The 11,326-nt window shown below is 32.1% G+C and overlaps 1 long non-coding RNA gene across 1 annotated transcript; it reads right to left on the reverse strand.

Annotated features, from left to right (window-relative positions):
- Positions 1 to 2,161: 2,161 nt before the first annotated feature.
- On the reverse strand, positions 2,162 to 9,541 carry LOC143043600 (uncharacterized). The gene is made up of 3 exons (XR_012968494.1): positions 9,436 to 9,541; positions 5,727 to 5,770; positions 2,162 to 2,537 (listed from the first exon to the last, which is right to left on the reverse strand). It is a non-coding gene; the product is annotated as an uncharacterized LOC143043600 (long non-coding RNA).
- Positions 9,542 to 11,326: the final 1,785 nt, after the last annotated feature.

The following is an 11,326-nucleotide window of genomic DNA, read 5'->3' on the forward strand; positions in this document are numbered from 1 at the left end:
AATGTTTGGCATGACCAAGTTAACGAACCAAGATGGCCACCATGGCTAAAAATAGAACATAGGGGTAAAATGTAGATTTTGGCTTATAACTCTGAAATCGAACCATTTAGAGCAAATCTGACAGTGGTTAAATTGTTTATCAAGTCAAAATCTAGCTACTCTGAAATTTTCAGACAAATTGAACAATTGGTTGTTGGGTTGCTGTCCCTGAATTGGCAATTTTAAGGAAATTTTGCAGTTTTTTGTTGATATCTTTAATATTATCATAGATAGAGGTAAACTGTAAACAGCAATAATGATCAGCAAAGTAAGATCTACAAATAAGTCTACATAACCAAAATGGTCAGTTGATCCCTTAAGGAGTAATTGCCTTTATAGTCATTTTTTACCAATTTTTTGTAAAGGAGTAGGTCCAGTAAGACCCCTTTTTGGCCCAAAAATATAGCAGTTTTACAAAATTGTTAAAATGTAAATCTTTAGTTATCTATTGGACAGTTGAATGCTTCTGCTTCATACATATGGGCTGTTTTTGACAATGCCATGCACATATATCGGGTACTAGCACCATTAAGTCATGGTTATTCACTGAAATCTTCACAATTCTAGCATTTTAGTTAAATTTCAGGCGGTTTTCGTATAAAACAAAAGTGGCCGCATTCGTGTTCATCCTTAATATTGAAATGATAATACATAACATATATAAATGTTGAGGATGAACACGGATGCGGCCACTTTCATTTTTGACAAAAGCATCTGAAAAGTGCCATTTTGACGCATGATTTATAGATTTTTTATATTTGAGCTTGAATCGGATCGTTTTAAATGACTAAATCAGTTAAAATCTTTCATATATACTAATTGATTGAAATGAAATAGACACTTTAGTGTTTAAAAAGTGGTCAAAATTTTTCGTCAGATGAACTTGAAATTTGAGGCCAAAATCGGTCCTTACCGGACCTTCTCCTTTTTGTTATCTTTTACAAAAATCTTCTCCTCTGAAACTACTGGGCCAAATTTAACAATACTCTGACACGATCATCATTGAGGTATCTAGTTTAAAAATATGTGGCCTGACCCAGTTAACGAACCAAGATGGCCAACATGGCTAAAAATAGAACATAGGGGTAAAATGTAGATTTTGGCTTATAACTCTGAAACAAAAACATTTAGAGCAAATCTGACAAAGGGTTAACTTTTTTTAAAGTCAAGATCTAGCTACCCTGAAATTTTCAGACAAATTGAACAATTGGTTGTTGGGTTGCTGTCCCTGAATTGGCAATTTTAAGGAAATTTTGTAGTTTTTGGTTAATATCTTTTATAATATTATAGACAGAGATAAACTGTAAACAGCAATAATGATCAGCAAATTAAGATCTACAGATAAGTCAGCATAACCAAAATGGCCAGTTGACCCCTTAATGAGTTATTGCCCTTTATAGTATTTTTTTGCCAATTTTTCGTAATTTTTGTTATCATTTACAAACATCTTCCCCTCTGAAACTACTGGGCCAAATTTAACCAAACTTGGCCCCAATCATCATTCGGGTATTTAGTTTTTAAAAATGTGTCCGGTGACCCGGCCAACCAATCAAGATGGCCCCCTGGCTAAAAATAGAACATAGGGGTAAAATAAAGATTTTGGCTTATAACTCTGAAACCAAAGCATTTAGAACAACTCTGACATGGGGATAAATTGTTTATGAAGTCAAGATCTAGGTACCCTGAAATTTTCAGACAAATTGGACAATCGGTTGTTGGATTGCTGTCCCTGAATTGGTAATTTTTAAAGAAATTTTGCCGTTTTTTGGTCATTATCTTGAATATTATTGTAGATAAAGAAACAGCAATAATGTTCAGCAAAGTAGGATCTACAATTAAGTCCAAATGACAAAAATGGTCGGTTGACCCCTTAAGGAGTTACAGCTTTTTGCAGTCATTTTTTAACAATTTTCATAAATTAAGTAACAAAATATTTTCCTCTGTAAGTAATGGACCAAGTTCATTGAAGATGAAGATAATTGTAAGTAGCAAGAATGTTCAGTAAAGTAAGATCTACACATCACCATCACCAAAACACAATGTTGTCATTAATCCATCTGTGTCTTTTGTTGAATATGCGCAAAGACCAAGGTGAGCAACACAGGCTCTTAAGAGCCTCTAGTTTTATCACTAAAAGAGCCGTTCAAAAGAATTATATAATCATGTGAAATTTTAAATTAAAATCCTTGAGTTCTATTTAGAGTAACAAAGTACAATTAACAGTTCTTACAAAAAACATTTTGAAAGCAATACACTTAACGTTTCAAAATAGCCATACATGTAGTTCGAGTGATGAATTAAGCGAAAGGATATGAATATAAAAATATGAATATAAAAGTAGAAAAAAAACAAGCAAGTTCTTGACAAAGTTAATATGACACTTGTGAAACGTGGAGGTATTTAGTCGATGATTTAAACGTCGTTCCTCCACAAGACGAATATTTTCATGGTGTTAAAGTCCCACATTGAGTCTTTATTCTGCTTTGTTCATATCGAACCTAAAATAGAATAAGATGACAATTGTGAGAAAAAATATTACGTTTGCACTTTATCTAATACAGACTTTGTTAAATGAGGCACTATCATAATTGATTACTTGTTGGTTTCTTAACGTTTGATTTATAATATTTCATTCATATTCATACGAATATGATTTAATCAATATAATTGATTTTTTTTTACAAATACTCAGGCATGATAAAGGCAGAAGTATTATAATACTAGTGGATTGGTTGCTTGATAATTGCGTCAGGCCGCATCGACACATTAAGGCTTTATCGGGTGAAAGCTTTTTTAAATATCAAAACAAGACGTGTTCCGTTTAAAAAATGAGACAATCAAACTAGTACAACGAATTCATATTTTGGAATATATTAACAAATCAAAGCATATATCTAAAATTGGGATTGATCAAATTGAGAAAGGAAATGGTGAATATGTCAAAGTGACAACCACCCGACCATAGAGCAGATAACAGCCGAAGGCAACCAATGGGTCTTCGATGTAGCGAGAATTCCCGCACCCGTAGGTGTCCTTCAGCTGGCCCCTAAAAATATGCATAATAGTACAGTGATAATGGACGTCATACTAAACTCCGAATTATACAAAAGAAACTAAAATTTAAAATCATACAAGACTAACAAAGGCCATACATGTATTATAATTATGTAAACATGGTTATGATTTGATGGAAAATTTATTACCGCTTTATCCAAATATTTTATACAATTTAAAGTATAAAATTGCGAATGGAAATGGGGAATGTGTCAAAGAGACAACAACCCGACCGTAGAAAAAAACTACAGCAGAAGGTCACCAACAGGTCTTCAATGTAGCGAGAAATTCCCGCACCCGGAGGCATCTTTCAGCTGGCCCCTAAACAAATTTATACGAGTTCAGTGATAATGAACGCCATTCTAATTTCCAAATTGTACACAAGAAACTAAAATAAAAATAATACAAGACTAACAAAGGCCAGTGGCTCCTGACTTGAGACAGGCGCAAAAATGCGGCGGGGTTAAACATGTTTGTGAGATCTCAACCCTCCCCTATACCTCTAGCCAATGTAGAAAAGTAAACGCATAACAATACGCACATTAAATTCAGTTCAAGAGAAGTCCGAGTCTGATGTCAGAAGATGTAACCAAAGAAAATAAACCAAATGACAATAATATATAAATAACAACAGACTACTAGCAGTTAACTGACATGCCAGCTCCAGACTTCAATAAAACTGACTGAAAGATTATGATTTCATCATATGAACATCAGGCACAATCCTTCCCGTTAGGGGTTTAGTATCATACCATCATAACATATATAAGAAAAACATAACCCGTGTCATGCCAACAACTGGTTTTTGAATAAATGTGTTCAGTTCCGATGCAAAGACCCTATAAGTGAATCAATATTAACGCCAAAATATGCAATCTTTAATGACCTGGCAACAGTATCGTAGCTATATCCCTACTTGATAAGTCTATTCAAAGGTTTTGTAAGTTTCTGAGGTGAATACTGACACCTTTGTGCTTTATAAAGAATATTTCCATAAAAAATTGGATGTGAAATACCTGAACATATAAGAAGTCTGCATGTGGAGCTTTATTAACGAATGATGTCCTTATACCGATGATAAAATTTAGTAAATGTTTTGACTAGTTTGTGATATCGAAAACCCTGGTGTAATAATTTTTCAGTAATTCATAAATTTATATTGTTAAAATTTAAAACATTGTTAAATACACGAGCGAATCGAACAAGTTGAGATATATAAACACCGTATAGTATAGACTAAAATCAGACAAAAGGTCCTTCAGTAAACTAGAATTCAAGTTTAAAATAAATTGATTATTCAAAAATAAAAAAAAAACACTACATAAATAACGCGATAAAAATAGTTTTTTGAATTTATACGACATCTTAATATTTTATAACATATTCCAATTTCTTTTAAGAAAGAAACAATATTTGTACTTGGAACGTTATCAAATAAATCATACATATTGTTGATATTGAAATGCTTCCTATGAATATTAGCAAAGTCAATACAATTAATCATGTTTGATAGTACACTTTCAGTTGCAAAGTATGCATCGTGGTTCTTTTTTTTTTAGATATTCGTATGCTATTCTAGTATAACCGATATGAGATCTAGAAATAACACACCGATCTTTTCTGCACATAAATATATTAAAAGGTTAAGATAGCTATATTTGATTTTATTTCAAAAGACTCAGAACTAGTAGAAATATAAACTGTTGAAAAATCATTTGTTATTTCAGGAATTTGTTTCAGTTTCATTATATTTACAGATATCAAAAATCAATTTGAGTTTTGAAAATTCCCAAGGTGGACTTTTACCTTACAGGAGAAGTGGAATTTTGTGTATTGGGACAATTGATATCGCTTCATATCCAAAGCGCATGGCACTCAGTACAATGTACTTACTTGAGTCTTTGACTTTATAATCCCAATGTCTATGGTGCGGGTAATATTTTTTTAACACATCAAACATTCGAACCTGTATTTGATTGATATTTCTACCCGAGGGAAAACATGGTGATCATATTAATATGCTTGTATAAAAGTTTGAGGTGAACGTAGGATAAAACGAAACATATTTTATCTAAATCCTACGTTTCAAGGTAATAACTAACCAAATACCATAAAAACTGATAACAACTTTGATAGAAACAAGAGATATTGCATCTAGACAAACACAAACTAAAAGTTGAGGTGGGAGTCAATTACAAATAAAATAAATAGAACCAACTTATTTTTTGGGATTTTTTTAAGGCGAAAAACATTAAAAAGTAAAAATCACAAAAATACTGAACTCAGAGGAAAATCAATTAGGAAAGTCCATAACCATATGGCAAAATCAAATAACAAACCGCATTAAAAACGAATGGACAAGAACTGTCATATTCCTGACTTGGTATAGGCATTTTCAAATGTAGAAAATGGTGGATTAAACCTGGTTCTATAGCGCTAACCCTCTCACTTTAATAACAGTCTCATCAAATTCCGTTATATTAAATGATTTTCACGACATTGCAATACGACCGAAATTGAATTAGGGTAAAGTAGATATGATTACCGGAACAACTCGTTGCTGTGTTTTTGCTTTATAATCGATAACGTACCAATTAAATGAGTTAAAGTAACGATTATTTTTAAATACTTACATCAGGTCTGCTAGTCTGTTATAGCACCCTGTGTTCTTTGCGTCCTGCAAGAAGAAATCTTATTTCACTTATCTATCTATATATATAACTATCTTATTATTTCACAATTGTTATGAGTGTTTATGCTTATTCAGAATTGGTTTTCTTATGATTATATTTCTCATCTTGTGATCCTGGGTTTATGATTGAGTATTTTTTTAACATGTATTTCTTCTTTTTCTTATTAGGCCGAAAGGAGACGAGGAGCGGAATTTACAGTTGTCATTTTGCTTATAAACTGTGTGCAATCACGACGTTATTAATTGCCAGATGAACTGCAGGAGATCTGATTGCGGTTTAAACATATGTTAAAGTAGGAAGAATAGTTTAGGAAAACAAGAATGTGTATATAGTACACGGAAGCCCCACTCGCACTATCATTTTTTTTTAATGTTTATTGGACCCCGAAAGTGGGGTAAAAACTCTATTTAAATTAGAAAGATCATGTCATAGGGAACATATATACTAAGTTTCAAGTTGATTGGACTTAACTTCATCAAAAACTTCCTTAACCAAAACCTTTAACCTGAAATTTGCACTAATATTTTCTATGTTCAGTGAACCCCGAAATCGGGATCAAAACTCTAATTTGGCCTTAAAATTAGAAAGATCATAGGGCACATGTGTACTAAGTTTCAAGTTGATTGAACTTCATCAAAAACTACCTTAACCAAAATTTTTAAAATGATGCGGGACAGACGGACGCACAGACCAGAAAACATAATGAACCTCTATTATCGTAGGTGGGGCATGATGGAAAAGGAGACATATTGGCAATTAAATTTAGTAATAGACTAAACGGGTGCTGTGTTATAATATAGTGCTCATTTGGAGTTTGACAATTTGACGTTATAAAAATAGAATATAATAAATCGACATAGTAATAGCATGATGGCTGGGATAAACACAAATGTTGATGGCCAATGTTACATTATAATCAGTACAACAAATTCCAGTGCACTTTTGAAGCGAGTGAATTAGATACAACAGATACGCATGCAATGCTTAACGTTAATCCTTTCACAAGACCACGGCTCTATGTATTTCTAGTCGCATGCAAAATCTGGGATGTGGAAAATATGTTCACATACAGATTTACTTTACTCAGCCAGTAGATAGATATAGGAAGATGTGGTGTGAGTGCCAATGAGACAACTCCCCATCCAAATTACAATTTATAAAAGTAAACCATTATAGGTAAATGTACGGCCTTCAATATGGAGCCTTGGCCCACATTGAACAACAAGGGCCCCAAATTTACTAGTGTAAAACCATTCAAACGGGAAAACCAACGGTCTTATCTATATAAAAAACGAGAAACGAGAAAAACGTATAAATCACAAAAACAACAACAATTACTGTACTTCAGATTCCAGGTTTGCCAGTTAAATTGATTGATTGTTGGTTGCTTAACGTCCAGTGGCAAATATTTCAGGACGAGAACAAGTTAACAATGAATACGATAGGTAGGTGGTTGTAATAGAGGCCATCTAGGATGATGGTCGGAGAAATTTGGACTGCCACTGGAAAATTAGGGTATATTGGATAGGGACAGAGATTATGCCTTGCAACAGGCCACATACGGACCCCTCAAAGAGTTGTTGCAAGGATTCTTAACGTGCAAAGAGCGTGGCACTCTCATTACACGAGGCATCGGATTTAACGTCCCCCTTCTGACCGGACGTGACTGCGAACTTGATACATCCCGCACATCCAAACGGACGCCCCACTCCGGCAAGCGTTTTACGGCTGGTCGGGAGAAGACCAAGTGACCATATTTCTATACCCCAGTCAAATAACTTGCGTATACAATTTTCTTCTTTGAAGAGTTTTTATTTTAGTTATAATTTAAAGACTGTTAAAGTTTATTATTTTTAGTGGCAGCGTCTAAAACCATCAGGTAAATTTAACATAGATGCTGACCCGTTATTATTTATATTTTCCCTGGTTTGATATTGAGATAACTTCGAAAACTCAAATTAGTGAAAACAAAATTTAAAATATATTTTTTTATATATATTTTGCGTTTTTAAGGAAAAAATAAAAACATTTAGTTAAAAAAAATATTAGTCGCGAGTTATGGTTTACAAAATAGTTTACAGTGGCAAAAAATTCCTATGAGTTTGACTGTCTCTTTGGTATCGTTCGCCCCTATTTTAATTTGTTCTTTAATGGAAAACGTCACGTTATACAAACGTTTATACCAGACGGACGCCGACGACGAACGACGACGGACGCAAAGTGATGGCTAAAGCTCACCGTTCCTTTGGAACGGTGAGCTAATAACAATGAAATATATCAAAATTAAATTTTAGGAATTGTTGGTCCTCCATGCAACTTCCTACTTTATTTTGACTTCATTTATTTAATTTTTATTCATTTGAGTGTCACTGATGAGTTTTGTGTAGATGAAACGCTCGTTTGGCACAAATAATAAATCTGAATCCTGGTATTTATGATAAGTTTTTTCATAGATACAGACAAATATAACCATGATAACTTTTATTGTAATAATCAAGTGTTAGTTCAAACTGTTTATTTATTTCATTTCAAAGAGAAATAATAATCCATTGATGTCTGACATGTAGCTAGTTAACTTTTCAAAATGACGTCCTCAGTCATTGAGTTAATTGATATATTGTTGTTTGCTTTGTGCATGAGCACACAAATGCCTAAATCGCGGCAAGAGCTAATTCGAATATTTTTACAATTTAAAGCATATTTTAAGATCAGCCGAAAAGTCCTTCAATTAACTAAAATGCTAAAGCAAATTGATTATTTACAAAAAAAACATCAACAGTAAGATAAAGCGATAAAAACTAAAACTAAAATCGTTTTTAATATAATAACATTTTTATATTTTACACTCATGGTTCACATAATTATGTAAATCATGTTAGGTCTGATGATAATATTAGCCAACCCAAAGATGTAACTAAAATAAAAAATGGAGACTAAGAATTTCGGTAAAAAATACTATAAAAATAAATTTGAGCAAAGAAATAAAAAAAATATATGACATTAAAATATCATCTTGCAACCAAACTAGCAAACTTCTTTTATTTAACCATATAAAAAAAATGAACATAAAATAATAATATATTCGGTCATTGAATTTATTTCTAAGTATAGACTATCCTTAGAAATATCTTTGACTTTATAATCCCAATGCTAATGGTGCGGGTAATATTTGTTCAACACATCAAATATTCGAACCAGTATTTAATTGATATTGCTACCGGAGGGGAAAACATGGTGATTATATTAATATACCTGTAAATATGTTGAGGTCATTGCAGGACAAAACGACACAAACTTTATATTGATCCTAGGTTTCTAGGTGACTGTATATGATATATACCATGGTATCAATAAACCAAAAACACACGGGGATAGAAGCAAATATTTTCAAACGTTTCTACCTATAGAGAAAGAAATAAGTACTTATTGAGAATTGGACCATTTCTTTTTAAAAAAAATTATGGGGAAACATTTAATTTATTTTCACGATTTGCAGCTAGACCGATATTGAATCGGGATAAAATAGATCAATTTACTGGAATTATCTCGTTGCATTATCATTTTTATTGTTAATTAATCGTTAATAAACGATACTAACTTCCCAATTGTCTGAATACCGTTTACGTAAGGATTGTTTTAATTTACTTACACCAGGTCTGCTAGTCTGTTTAAGCACCCTCTGTTTAGTAGGTCCTGCAAGAAGAAATCTCAGTACAATCATCTATATACTATCATCGGATGTCACCACACAAATATTGCACAATGAGAGATCTTTTTTATTAGTTATTTCACATTTTGTCATCCCGGGTCTGCTTATTCAAAACGATATGTGTTTCCATTTTTATGATAAGGCCATATGACGACATGAAGTGGATGCTATCATTGTCATTTAAAAAAACAAAGCTGTCTGGTCATACAGCCCCTTTACTGTAAAATCAGGATTTCTTGTGCAACATTTAACTAATTAATAATTGCAGTATTTATAATTAAAACTACCATTTATTCATGATCAAAGTCATCATAAATTAATAAATCGGAAACAAAAATGGTAATTGTTTGTACTCATTTCAATTGAATGTATTGACGTTGCTTTCCAGATTGTAAGAAAATGTGCATAAGATTTAGGTGCGTTTTATAGTAAAGAAACCTATTATCCCCCCTTTGGCATATAACGTTAAAAAAGGGAATGTATGAAGAACAATAAAAGTGACGCCATCAGAATTCGAACTTGATCTGTTTTTGGGATGCGTATTGTGAAATTGTGGATACTAGTATATATTTCATAACATTTGGTTGATACAAACTAAAATTCGAGAACAGAAACAAATTTTAGGGCGTGCGAACGGACGGATAGACCGACAGACGGACCGACAATGGAAACATGTATTGCCAACTCCATTGAAAACATGGGCATTATAAAATGTAAAGTAGACTTTTTTAGTTTTCGGACAGAAAAAGATTAGGTCAGTAAACACCACAACACATGTGTTTAGTTTTCATCATAAATAACCATAATAGTCTTAATATTAAATTACAACAAGCTGTTTATACATAGTTTCTCAAGAGCACAATATTTTACTTTCTTTGTATCACTTTTATTTTTTTTTCATTTTAACTTAACTGTTTAAAATTCTCTTGGCAGCGTGCTCGGGTAGGGTGACATGACATTCTCTCAACAGTAACAACAAATATTAAGCAACATTATAGTTTTTTATATCTTTGTTGAAAACATAATTAGTTTCACATATGTTGTCACCAGTCTCTAAATGTTAATGATTTGCGCTTTTTTTTTAATTGAAAATAAAATTACCTCTATGCCTTAGTATGCTTAAAAATACCATTTAGATTTTAGGTCACGGGAATACCACATATCATTGCAATGTGATTGATCATACATTTTTATTTAAAAATAGAGGTTAAAAATTTTAAGTCTAAAAATAGTTTATGGAATTCATGTCTTAAAATAGTTGACGGAAATTCCTATTGATAGTATTAATAGTAACACATAAATGGTGCAAGGCCAGTGCTAATCATGTTTCCTTTTCAAACGTGTTTGTTAAAAATGAGAGAATTATTGACTATGTTTTGTCTTCCAATTCTTTTTAACTTTTTTGACCTGTTTGGATGAAATAAAAAAAGCTTTTGGCTAATCACAGCACCGGAAGACAATAATCCATTAGCCTCAGCCATTAGCAGTCTGAAAATTGATTGTATTTCAAAAGAAAGCTATGAACCTGTGTTTTATAGTGAACAAATTAAATATATTCAACTTGTTTTCAATTTGAATTATCATCAGTATTTTAAACAAATTGTTTAATTTAAACATTACATATATTCGTACATTAATTAAAATAGTGTGCGCCACACAATATATATCGTATTTTTTTGCGTTTTTATTTTTAGTATTGGATATTTAAATAAGATAATGGAAATTCCTAGTTATAAATAGACTAAATGGTTAAATAAAGTATGTCAAGGAATGTGTCTATCATATATGACTGTATATCATTTTATTTATTTATATCCCATTAATCTCTCTT

The sequence above is a fragment of the Mytilus galloprovincialis genome, chromosome 8, assembly GCF_965363235.1.
Source record: "Mytilus galloprovincialis chromosome 8, xbMytGall1.hap1.1, whole genome shotgun sequence".
Lineage (NCBI taxonomy): Eukaryota > Metazoa > Mollusca > Bivalvia > Mytilida > Mytilidae > Mytilus > Mytilus galloprovincialis.